This window comes from Hyla sarda, chromosome 1 (assembly GCF_029499605.1).
Source record: "Hyla sarda isolate aHylSar1 chromosome 1, aHylSar1.hap1, whole genome shotgun sequence".
Lineage (NCBI taxonomy): Eukaryota > Metazoa > Chordata > Amphibia > Anura > Hylidae > Hyla > Hyla sarda.
The window spans coordinates 251,940,653-251,953,324 of record NC_079189.1 but is presented as its reverse complement, the minus strand read 5'-3'; the positions used below and the strand labels follow the sequence as shown (position 1 = coordinate 251,953,324).

The 12,672-nt window shown below is 49.4% G+C and overlaps 1 protein-coding gene across 6 annotated transcripts in view; it reads left to right on the top strand.

The window, feature by feature from the left end:
• ACSBG2 (acyl-CoA synthetase bubblegum family member 2) overlaps nucleotides 1-12,672 on the top strand; it is a 207,103-nt gene that overhangs the window by 146,406 nt on the left and 48,025 nt on the right. Inside the window, exon 1 of one of the 6 annotated variants that reach the window (XM_056570675.1) lies at nucleotides 7,946-8,088. The exons of 3 other annotated variants lie outside the window; for them this stretch is intronic. The gene's annotated coding sequence lies outside the window, so the exon portion shown is untranslated. Of the gene's footprint in view, nucleotides 1-7,945; nucleotides 8,089-8,155; nucleotides 8,175-8,247; nucleotides 8,267-12,672 lie in introns of those variants that run through there. 2 more of the 6 variants (XM_056570694.1, XM_056570685.1) reach the window with 2 other exon arrangements.

Below are 12,672 nucleotides of genomic sequence, written 5' to 3'. Positions count from 1 at the left end.
GGGTCTCTCTCCATATGATGGAAAGGTCACGAGAAATTTCATCCACAGCGGGCAGACCAGAGGGCAAGGGAGTAGGGAGGGGGGGAAGAGGGTGACGGCCGTACACCACGAAAAATGGGGATTTGGAGGAAGACTCAGAGACCCTGAAGTTATACGAGAATTCGGCCCATGGGAGGAGATCTGCCCAGTCATCCTGGCGGGAGGAAACAAAATGTCGCAAATAATCACCCAAGATCTGGTTAATCCTTTCTACTTGTCCATTGGACTGGGGATGATATGCAGAAGAAAAATTTAATTTAATCTTGAGTTGTTTACAGAGAGCCCTCCAGAATTTAGACACGAATTGGACGCCTCTATCCGAGACAATCTGCGTAGGCAACCCGTGAAGACGAAAAATGTGTACAAAAAATTGTTTAGCCAACTGAGGCGCAGAAGGAAGACCAGGAAGAGGGATGAAATGTGCCATTTTGGAGAATCGATCAACGACCACCCAAATAACAGTGTTGCCACGGGAAGGGGGTAAATCAGTAATAAAATCCATACCAATCAGAGACCAAGGCTGTTCGGGGACAGGCAGAGGATGAAGAAAACCAGCGGGCTTCTGGCGAGGAGTCTTATCCCGGGCACAGATAGTGCAGGCTCGCACAAAGTCCACAACATCCGTCTCCAGAGTCGGCCACCAATAGAAGCGGGAGATGAGTTGCACAGATTTCTTGATACCCGCATGACCTGCGAGATGGGAGGAGTGACCCCATTTGAGGATTCCGAGGCGTTGGCGAGGAGAAACAAAGGTCTTTCCTGGAGGAGTCTGCCTGATGGAGGCAGGAGAAGTGGAGATCAGGCAGTCAGGTGGAATGATGTGTTGCGGAGAGAGTTCAACTTCTGAGGCATCCGAGGAACGAGAGAGAGCATCGGCCCTAATGTTCTTATCGGCAGGACGAAAGTGAATCTCAAAATTAAATCGGGCAAAGAACAGAGACCACCGGGCCTGGCGAGGATTCAGCCGTTGGGCAGACTGGAGGTAGGAGAGGTTCTTGTGGTCGGTGTAGATAATAACAGGAGAACTTGATCCCTCCAGCAGATGCCTCCATTCCTCAAGTGCTAATTTGATGGCTAGAAGCTCTCGATCCCCGATGGAGTAGTTCCTCTCCGCTGGAGAGAAGGTCCTAGAGAAAAAACCACAAGTGACAGCATGCCCGGAAGAATTTTTTTGTAGAAGAACAGCTCCAGCTCCCACTGAGGAGGCATCAACCTCCAATAGGAAGGGTTTGGAAGGGTCAGGTCTGGAGAGGACGGGAGCCGAAGAAAAGGCAGACTTGAGTCGTTTAAAGGCGTCTTCTGCTTGAGGAGGCCAGGACTTGGGATCAGCATTTTTTTTGGTTAAAGCCACGATAGGAGCCACAATGGTAGAAAAATGTGGAATAAATTGCCTGTAATAATTGGCGAACCCCAAAAAGCGTTGGATAGCACGGAGTCCGGAGGGGCGTGGCCAATCTAAGACGGCAGAGAGTTTGTCTGGATCCATCTGTAGTCCCTGGCCAGAGACCAAATATCCTAGAAAAGGAAGAGATTGGCATTCAAACAGACATTTCTCAATTTTGGCATAGAGTTGGTTGTCACGAAGTCTCTGAAGAACCATACGGACATGCTGGCGGTGTTCTTCTAGATTGGCAGAAAAAATTAGGATATCGTCCAGATATACAACAACACAGGAGTATAACAAATCACGAAAAATTTCATTGACAAAGTCTTGGAAGACGGCAGGGGCGTTGCACAGTCCAAAGGGCATGACCAGATACTCAAAGTGTCCATCTCTGGTGTTAAATGCCGTTTTCCACTCGTCCCCCTCTCTGATGCGGATGAGGTTATAGGCGCCTCTTAAGTCCAATTTAGTGAAGATGTGGGCACCTTGGAGGCGATCAAAGAGTTCAGAGATGAGGGGTAAGGGGTAGCGGTTCTTAACCGTGATTTTATTAAGACCGCGGTAGTCAATGCAAGGACGTAGGGAGCCATCTTTTTTGGACACAAAGAAAAATCCGGCTCCGGCAGGAGAGGAGGATTTACGGATAAAGCCCTTTTTTAGATTCTCCTGGACGTATTCGGACATGGCAAGAGTCTCTGGGGCAGAGAGAGGATAAATTCTGCCCCGGGGTGGAGTAGTGCCCGGGAGGAGGTCGATAGGGCAATCATAAGGCCTGTGAGGAGGTAGAGTCTCAGCTTGTTTTTTGCAGAAAACATCCGCGAAGTCCATATAGGCCTTAGGGAGACCGGTTACTGGAGGAACCACAGAGTTACGGCAAGGGTTACTGGGAACCGGTTTTAGACAGTTCTTGGAACAAGAGGACCCCCAACTCTTGATCTCCCCAGTGGACCAATCCAGGGTAGGGGAATGAAGTTGAAGCCAGGGAAGTCCAAGGAGAATTTCCGAGGTGCAATTGGGGAGGACCAAAAGTTCAATCCTCTCATGATGAGATCCGATGCTCATAAGAAGGGGCTCCGTGCGGAAACGTATGGTACAGTCCAATCTTTCATTATTTACACAATTGATGTAGAGGGGTCTGGCGAGACTGGTCACCGGGATGTTGAACCTGTTGACGAGAGAGGCCAAAATAAAATTTCCTGCAGATCCTGAGTCCAAGAAGGCCACTGTAGAGAAGGAGAAGGCAGAGGCAGACATCCGCACAGGCACAGTAAGACGTGGAGAAGCAGAGTAGACATCAAGGACTGTCTCACCATTGTGCGGAGTCAGCGTACGTCTTTCCAGGCGAGGAGGACGGATAGGACAATCTCTCAGGAAGTGTTCGGTACTAGCACAGTACAGGCAGAGGTTCTCCATACGGCGTCGTGTCCTCTCTTGAGGTGTCAGGCGAGACCGGTCGACCTGCATAGCCTCCACGGCGGGAGGCACAGGAACAGATTGCAGGGGACCAGAGGAGAGAGGAGCCGAGGAGAAGAAACGCCTCGTGCGAACAGAGTCCATATCTTGGCGGAGTTCCTGACGCCTTTCGGAAAAACGCATGTCAATGCGAGTGGCTAGGTGAATAAGTTCATGTAGATTAGCAGGAATTTCTCGTGCGGCCAGAACATCTTTAATGTTGCTGGATAGGCCTTTTTTGAAGGTCGCGCAGAGGGCCTCATTATTCCAGGACAATTCTGAAGCAAGAGTACGGAATTGTACGGCATACTCGCCAACGGAAGAATTACCCTGGACCAGGTTCAACAGGGCAGTCTCAGCAGAAGAGGCTCGGGCAGGTTCCTCAAAGACACTTCGGATTTCCGAGAAGAAGGAGTGTACAGAGGCAGTGACGGGGTCATTGCGGTCCCAGAGCGGTGTGGCCCATGACAGGGCTTTTCCGGACAGAAGGCTGACTACGAAAGCCACCTTAGACCTTTCAGTGGGAAACAGGTCCGACATCATCTCCAGATGCAGGGAACATTGGGAAAGAAAGCCACGGCAAAACTTAGAGTCCCCATCAAATTTATCCGGCAAGGATAAGCGTATCCCAGGAGCGGCCACTCGCTGCGGAGGAGGTGCAGGAGCTGGCGGAGGAGATGACTGCTGAAGCTGTGGTAGTAACTGTTGTAGCATAACGGTCAGTTGAGACAGCTGTTGGCCTTGTTGCGCTATCTGTTGTGACTGCTGGGCGACCACCGTGGTGAGGTCAGCGACAACTGGCAGAGGAACTTCAGCGGGATCCATGGCCGGATCTACTGTCACGATGCCGGCTGGCAGGTAGTGGATCCTCTGTGCCAGAGAGGGATTGGCGTGGACCGTGCTAGTGGACCGGTTCTAAGCCACTACTGGTTTTCACCAGAGCCCGCCGCAAAGCGGGATGGTCTTGCTGCGGCGGTAGTGACCAGGTCGTATCCACTAGCAACGGCTCACCTCTCTGGCTGCTGAAGATAGGCGCGGTACAAGGGAGTAGGCAAAAGCAAGGTCGGACGTAGCAGAAGGTCGGGGCAGGCAGCAAGGATCGTAGTCAGGGGCAACGGCAGAAGGTCTGGAAACACAGGCAAGGAACACACAAGGAACGCTTTCACTGGCACTAAGGCAACAAGATCCGGCAAGGGAGTGCAGGGGAAGTGAGGTGATATAGGGAAGTGCACAGGTGAACACACTAATTGGGACCACTGCGCCAATCAGCGGCGCAGTGGCCCTTTAAATCGCAGAGACCCGGCGCGCGCGCGCCCTAGGGAGCGGGGCCGCGCGCGCCGGGACAGAACAGACGGAGAGCGAGTCAGGTAGGGGAGCCGGGGTGCGCATCGCGAGCGGGCGCTACCCGCATCGCGAATCGCATCCCGGCTGGCAGCGGAATCGCAGCGCCCCGGGTCAGAGGACGTGACCGGAGCGCTGCCGCGGGGAGAGTGAAGCGAGCGCTCCGGGGAGGAGCGGGGACCCGGAGCGCTCGGCGTAACAGTTAATAGCATGCGGCACAACGATTGGTGCCGCACGCTATTAGCCCAGGGTCCCACCTATCATTACCCGCTGGGACTGACCCGGTAAGACGTTATTTACTGGGACCTGGTGCAGGGCGTACAGGTACGCCCTGCGTCCTTAAAGGGGTACTCCGGTGAAAACCTTTTTTCTTTTAAATCAACTGGTGGCAGAAAGTTAAACATATTTGTAAATTACTTCTATTAAAAAATCTTAATCCTTCCTGTACTTATTAGCTTCTGAATACTACAGAGGAAATTCTTTTCTTTTTGGAATGCTCTCTGATGACATCACGAGCACAGTTCTCTGTGCTGACGTTATTATAATAATAATAATGCTTTATTTATTGTTGTCCTTAGTGGGATTTGAACCCAAGTCCCCAGCACTGCAAGGCAGCAGTGCTAACCACTGAGCCACCATGCTGCCCTTAGCATACATCTGCTGTGCATGGTTGCTAAAATGGACAGATATGTCAGCAGAGAGCACTGTGCTCGTGATGTCATCAGTGTTCCAAAAAGAAAGAAATTTCCTCTGTAGCATTCAGCAGCTAATAAGTACTGGACGGATTAAGATTTTTTAATAGAAGTAATTTACAAATATGTTTAACTTTCTGCCACCAGTTGATTTAAAAGAAAAAAGGTTTTCACCGGAGTACCCCTTTAACCCCTTCATGACCCAGCCCATTTTCACCTTCAGGACCTGGGCATTTTTTGAAAATCTGACCACTGTCACTTTAAACATTAATAACTCTGGAATGCTTTTACTTATCATTCTGATTCCGAGATTGTTTTTTCGTGACATATTCTACTTTATGCTATTGGTAAAATTTCACTGATATTTGTATCCTTTCTTGGTAAAAAAATCTAAAAATGTCATGAAAATGTTGAAAATTTAGCATTTTTCTAACTTTGAAAGTCTCTGCTTGAAAGGAAAATGGATATTCCAAATAAATTACATATTGATTCACATATACAATATGTCTACTTTGTGTCTGCATAAAAAAATTGACAAGTTTTTACTTTTGGAAGACACCAGAGGGCTTCAAAGTTCCGCAGCAATTTTCCAATTTTTCTCAAGATTTTCAAAATCGTAATTTTTCAGGGCCCAGTTCAGGTTGGAAGTGGATTTTAAGGGTCTTCATATTAGAAATACCCCATAAATGACCCCATTATAAAAACTGCACCCCCCAAAGTATTCAAAATGACATTCAGTAAGTGTTTTAACCCTTTAGGTGTTTCACAGGAATAGCAGCAAAGTGAAGGAGAAAATTCTAAATCTTCATTTTTTACACTCGCATGTTCTTGTAGACCCAGTTTTTGAATTTTTACAAGGGGTAAAAGGAGAGAAATCACCCTAAAATTTGTAACCCAATTTCTCTCGAGTAAGGAAATGCCTCATATGCGTATGTAAAGTGTTCGGCGGGCGCAGTAGAGGGCTCAGAAGGGAAGGAGCGACAATGGGATTTTGGAGAGTGAGTTTTTCTGAAAGGGTTTTTGGGGGGCATGTCCCATTTAGGAAGCCCCTATGGTGCCAGAACAGTGGACCCCCCCCACATGTGACCCCATTTTGGAAACTATACCCCTCATGGAATTTAATAAGGGGTGCAGTGAGCATTTACACCCCACTGGCGTTTGACAGATATTTGAAACAGTGGACTGTGCAAATCAAAAATTTTATTTTTCATTTTCACAGACCACTGTTCCAAAAATCTGTCATACACCAGTGGGGTGTAAATGCTCACTGCACCCCTTATTACATTCCGTGAGGGGTGTAGTTTCCAAAATGGGGTCACATATGGATATTTATTGTTTTGCGTTTGTCAGAACTGCTGTAACAATCAGCCACCCCTGTGCAAATCGCCTCAAATGTACATGGCGCACTCTCCCTTCTGGGCCTTGTTGTGCGCCCCCAGAGCACTTTGCGCCCACATATGGGGTATCTCCGTACTCAGGAGAAATTGCATTACAAATTTAGAGAGTCTTTTTTCCCTTTTACCTCTTGTGAAAATGAAAAGTATAGGGCAACACCAGCATGTCAGTGTAAAAAATCTATTTTTTTACACTAACATGCTGGTGTAGACCCCAGCTTCACCTTTTCATAAGGGGTTAAAGAAGAAAAAGCCCCCCAAAATTTGTAAGGCAATTTCTCCCGAGTACGGCGATACCCCATATGTGTCCCAAAACTGTTGCCCTGAAATACGACAGGGCTCCAAAGTGAGAGAGCGCCATGCGCATTTGAGGCTTGAATTAGGGATTTGCATAGGGGTGGACATAGGGGTATTTTATGCCAATGATTCCCAAACAGGGTGCCTCCAGCTGTTGCAAAACTCCCAGCATGCCTGGACAGTCAATGTCTGTCCGGCAATACTGGGAGTTATTATTTTGCAACAGCTGGAGGCTCCGTTTTGGAAACAGTAGCGTACCAGACGTTTTTCATTTTTTTGGGGGGAGGGGGGCTGTGTAGGGGTATGTGTATATGTAGTGTTTTTTACTTTTTTCACAGCAAGTTTGCCGCTGGAAGTTTGAGCTGCAGCGCAAAATTTGCGCCATCTCAAACTTGCAGCACTCACTGTAAACCTCCGCCCATGTGAGTGTACCCTGTACATTCACATTTGGGGGAGGGGGCAAACATCCAGCTGTTGCAAACTCCGAGCATGCCCTTTGGCTGTCCATGCATGCTGGGAGTTGTAGTTTTGCAACAGCTGGAGGAACACTGGTTTGGAAACACTAAGTTAAGTAATAAACATTCAAGTGTTTTGCAACCAAACTTAGTGTTTCCAAACCAGTGTGCCTCCAGCTGTTGCAAAACTACAACTCCCAGCAAACCCATGAAACCCCCCCGTGGTCGCAGGGTAAGATGGCTGGCTATCAGTGATAGCCACCATCTTTCCGGGCGCTGCGGGATGCCGCGAGTAGCGGCAAAAATGTTCATGACGTACCTGTATGTCATGGGTCGGGAACACCTTGCCACCCATGACATACAGGTATGTCATAGGTCGGGAAGGGGTTAAGAGGTTAAAAAATCTTTAGCCTTCCAGTACTTTTTAGCAGCTGTATGCTACAGAGGAAATTCTATACTTTTTGAATATCTTTTTTGTCTTGTCCACAGTGCTCTCTGTGTGTCCAGAGCAGCATAGGTTTGCAATGGGACTTTCTTTTTTCCTGCTCTGGACAGTTCCTGATATGGGGATCAGGTGTCAGCAGAGAGCACTGTGGACAACACAAAAAAACAAATTTAAATTTTTTTATAATTTCCTCTGTAGCATACAGCTGCTAAAGTATGGGAAGGATAAACATTTAATAGAAGTCATTTACAAATCTGTTTAACTTTCTGGCACCAAAAGTTTCCAACCGGAGTACCCCTTTAAACTACCTATATATTGCCCTGAGGGTCGTGCGCAGCTTTCTAGAGCCTACCAACGCCCTTGCTCTCAGCCACAGGTGCAGCTAACACCCTGTCAGCTATAAACTAGCACAAGAGTTGCGCAGCAGGATAGACGCTGTCGCTTCTCCTCTTTGGTTGACGTGTCATTGAAGCACTAGGAAGTTCCGCACCTCTACAGTGACTGAGCCCCGTGCGTGGTTTGGCGCTCTTTCTATAGCGCCCGTCTCATCCCGACTCTCGTTCATTTAACAGCGGCCGCCTCAGAGCAGGTGAGAAGCTATCTGTACAGCCCGTCCGGCCGCTCCCGCCACTTTATCATAGAGTGCGCCGGGGGTGCTGAGTCTGTCCTGGTAGGGTGAGTAGGAGCCTGACATGAGGTAACCTCTGGTGTGCTCTGCTGCTTCTACCCGCTGTCCGCTGCTCTCCGCCTTCTAGCGATTTAGTGCTGTGGGTATATATCAATTTCATTTAATGGAGTTCAGTTTTCTAAGGGTTTTAGGCTAGGTTTTTTTTTTTTTTCCCCCCCCCATCCCATTGCAACTTTTGGAAAGGTACTAACCTTAAACATTGCTGTAAACCAATGCCCTCCATGTGTGTGTATATGTATGTGGGTGTATGTATATATGCAGTCACATTTTGGTTTGTAGCAAACATATGCAATTCTGGCAAAACAACATGGTTTATTTTATTTTTTTAAGTTCTCACATCAGGCTGTGTTCATTCTAAATTTAGGGGTTCGTCCCAGGTATCCATCACCATTCTGGCAAAAACACAGGATGCTAATGTATACTGTGTCTTACAGCAGCTGCCACAGTCTCCTGAATGTAGTTGCTTAGTGACTTTTACATTTGGGTCGCTTTTGGCTGGTATATGCTAACTTGCCAGTACTCCATAAAGCAGCAGAGTATGCTGTTGTGTTTGGATAAATTGGTGTATATCTGCAAAAAAGCAGCTTAAATGTACTATCCATTAAAATAAATTTCACTTGCTGATGTGCGCCACTGTATACCTTGAATCTTGTTCTAAGCGGGATGACGACAAATACCTCTGACGTGCACCATAAATGCGCTGTAAACAAAGTTTACTGTGACGTTGCACTGCATTTTCATTAAATAGCTATCATTAATGCTTTTTGTAACAATAACTGCCAACTGTCTCTTTGGGTACGTTCACACGTGCGGATTTTCGCAGCGTATTTAGCTGCGGATCTGCTAGTGAAGGCCCGTTCTATGCTGGCTTTACATGTGCCTACTGGTAGCGGCAATACGCCGCTACGAGCAGACACTGCAGCGATGTGCGCAGCCGCTCTCCCTGCTCTGAGCAAGGCAGAGAGCTCCCGCGATGTGAGTATACTGCGACTCGCACATCGCAGTGTGCCTGCTGGTAGCGGCGTATTGCCACTACGAGCAGGCCCATGTAAAGGCAGCATAGAGCGGGCCTTCACCAGTGGATCTGCAGCGTAAAATCTGTTGAAAATCCGCGCATGTGAACATAGCCTTTCTGTGTATTAACCCCTTAAGGACTCTGCCCATTTGCGCCTTCAGGTCTCGGACAATTTTATTTTTGCATTTTCGTTTTTTCCTCCTTCTAAAAATCATAACTTTTATATTTTAATCCACAGACTGGTGTGAGGGCTTGTTTTTTGTGCAACCAGTTGTCCTTTGTAATGCCATCACTCACTTTACCATAACATGTATGGCTCAACCAGAAAATACTATTTGTGTGGGGAAATTGATAAGAAAACAGCAATTTCTTTATCGGCTCTACTGGGGGACACAGACCGTGGGTGTATCTTGCTGTCTCTAGGAGTGTGACACTATGGTAATAAAAAAAAAAAAAAAAAAAAAAAAAAAAAGTCTGCTCCTCCCAGCAGGATATACCCGCCTTCAGGCTCTGAGGTAATCAGTTTAAGCTTAGTGTCTAAGGAGGTGGACTGGTCTGGGTTGCTCCAGACCAGGTCTACTGGTTTTTGTTTTCCTAGTATAGGGACGTGTTAGTTATTAATTCCTTTTTCTTTTCTGTTTTCAGGTGGGGACTGCGGTTCCCAGTTTCCCCATTGTGAGTAAGGGGGCACAGACATTGCGTTTATGCGCTGTTAACCCCCCTCTCGCCAACGGTCAGCGCCTGGGTGGTACCTCATGGGTCCGGGTCCCCCTATGTCTCTGCTCGCCTCGCTCGCGCATAGCAGCTAGGTGTGATGCAGGAACCATAAGCTGGCTGAAGACTTCACTGAAGACTCCATTAGGCAAGTTCTTCTGACTGAGGTAAGTACTTCCCCCCCCCCCCCCCCCCCTTTTTTTTTCCATAGGTACGGAGCTCGTAACCTCTGGAGACCCCCTGTTTTTGGCCCACCTTCAGTTTATGGGGCTGGTTTATACAGGGGCTGCATTTTTTTTATTGGGGGAGCAGTGGCACCTAAGGGGGCTTATGTGTTTTGGGGCACTTTACTATGTTTGTGTGTGTGTGTGTGTGTTTGGTTCTACTACCCCAGCGCCTTATATGCGGCTTTCAGCCGTGGCGCTGTTTCGGGCCGGGCGTTCTCAGCGCCGGCTTACTTTCGTTTTTCCCTCAGCGCCTTATTCGCGGCTGATAGCCGCAGCGCTGCTCTGAGCTGGGCGCTTCAGCGCCGGCTTACTTTCACTTTTGCCAGCTGTCTCTGCCGGCGTTTAGGCCGCCCGCCCTATTCCCCCGAGTGCTATGCGGACTTGACATGGTGCTCGGGACATGGAGCGGGCGCCATGACTGTTCTTCTTCGGCCGTCTGTAGCTCCGCTCTCAGGGGCGCGAAGCAGCGTCCAATCAGCGCAGTGGGCACGATTTTTCTATGTGAAGGGGCCGATTACAGTGCGCCTTGCTTCTGGCACGCCCCTCCCTTCCTATTGGCTGGCCTATTCAGTATCTCTGACTGCAGGGAGCGGGTTTTCTCTGCAGCTAACAGGGGACGCAGTCTAGGGGAGAAAGTTCATGGGACAGGTCTCCTCTCTAGGGCTATTCTCCCTCTACGCAGAAACCTGAATTTCAGTGCCTTATTATATCTGTAGCACACTGATGCATGTCCTGTCTGCTCCCCCGGTCCCGGTGGGTTCAGCCGCTACTCCAGCCCGGGTTTCTTCCCTGACCCGGTATATGGCTGACTTGACCCAATTCTCAGTTCGGTGCCTCACGGGAAGTGGTGTCTGCCTTTAAGGGTTCTTTTCTTGCAGGACCCCTGGGAGGGCCGCTTCTCGTCTCCTGGTACTTCACGCTCTCACAAGCGTGCTAGTGGTGCCTCGTCTGCATTGAGTCTTCAGATAGACGAGCGCGTTCCCCTCGCGGGCCTGCCCCCCCCCCCCCCCCTCTGTCATCTGGGCACAAACGTCGCTCCTCCAGAGGACGTTCTCGGGTTGCCGCTCTGCCATGCCAGAGCCGCGTACCCAGTCTGGGTCACCCACTTCCAGGGCTACCTCTGCTCATTCATCCCCCTGGTGGACGAGGCTTCCGAGCCGGCATCTGACTCGGAGGACCGCTCGGACTCATTGCAACGGTGAATTCATTGGTGACAGCCATAAGAGACACCTTTCACTTGGAGGACCCAGGATCTTCGGATGTCATCCAGAAGTATCCTTTCATCGTGCTAAGCCAGCACCTCAATAGTTCAGCTCTCACGCTGACTTTGACATTCTGGTATCCGCAGGGAGACATCCAGACAAGAGGTTCCCGGGAATCAAGACAATTCAAGAAGGCGACTACGTTATCCTTTCGCCAAGGATTTGTCGCTTAGGTGGTTTCTCCTCCCTCTGTGGATCCACCAATCTCCCAGATCTCTAAGGCGACTACACTGCCTCTGGCAGATTCCGCCGCCTTCAAGGGTTCCACGGACAAGAAGGTAGAATCTTAGAAGTTCGCTTCCGAAGCAACTGGCTCTTCTCTTCTTCCCATCTTCGCCTCGACATGGGTGTCCAAGGCCCTGTCGGAGTGGTGCCAAAACCCCCATCAGGATATCTTAGCGGGATTCCCCCCCCCCCCCCCCCCCCAGAGGATATTCCCGATCTGGCTCTCCAAGCGCTAAAGTTGGGGATTTTCTGTGCACATTTTCAATGCAGTCAGCCCGTTGTTCTGCCTTTGCTGTGGGTCACCTAGCGGCTCTCCGCCGATCTCTGTGGCTTAAGGCTTGGTATGCGGATGCCGCTTCCGGAAGGCCTCACACTGGGCTTCCCTTTACGGGTGGCCGTCTTTTTTGACAAATGCCTTGATGAGATCATCTTTGAGGCATTTGGGAGGTAAGAGTTCCTTGTTGCCTTTTAAAATAAAGCTCGCCCTCCTTCCCAAAGGAAGTTTTTCCTTTTGGTTCTTTTGGACCTCTGGCCCCAGTGAAGGGTCAGGACAAGAAGGCTCCCTCGTTCCGGGCACGCCCGTCTTGGAAGTCGGACTCCAACCGGTCCAGCCGTTTTGCGCCCAAATCGGACAACCGCAAACCTACTTCTGCATGCAGTAAGACCCTCACCCGCTGTTTCTTTTGGGTGAGAGGTCGTCTCTTGTTTTTTCGAGTCATCTGGATCCCATATATTCAGGACTCTGGGGTCAGGGATGTGGTGTCCAACGGTTACCGGATCGAATTCGCCTCCCTTCCGGGGGATCGCTTTTTTTCGTTTCCGGGCCCCCCGGTCTCCTCCTGGCGAAGCAATTTAGAGCGGCTCTCCAATCCCTGCTTCTCCAGGGGGTTTTCGGCCTCGTTCCTCCAGGGGAAAGTTTTTCGGGGTTCCTTTCAAATCTTTTTGTGGTCCCCAAAGGGTCGGTTCTGTGCGCCGATTCTGGATCTCAAGCGTCTCTTTCCCATCCGCCACTTCAGAATGGATTCTCTCCGTTCGGTAGTGG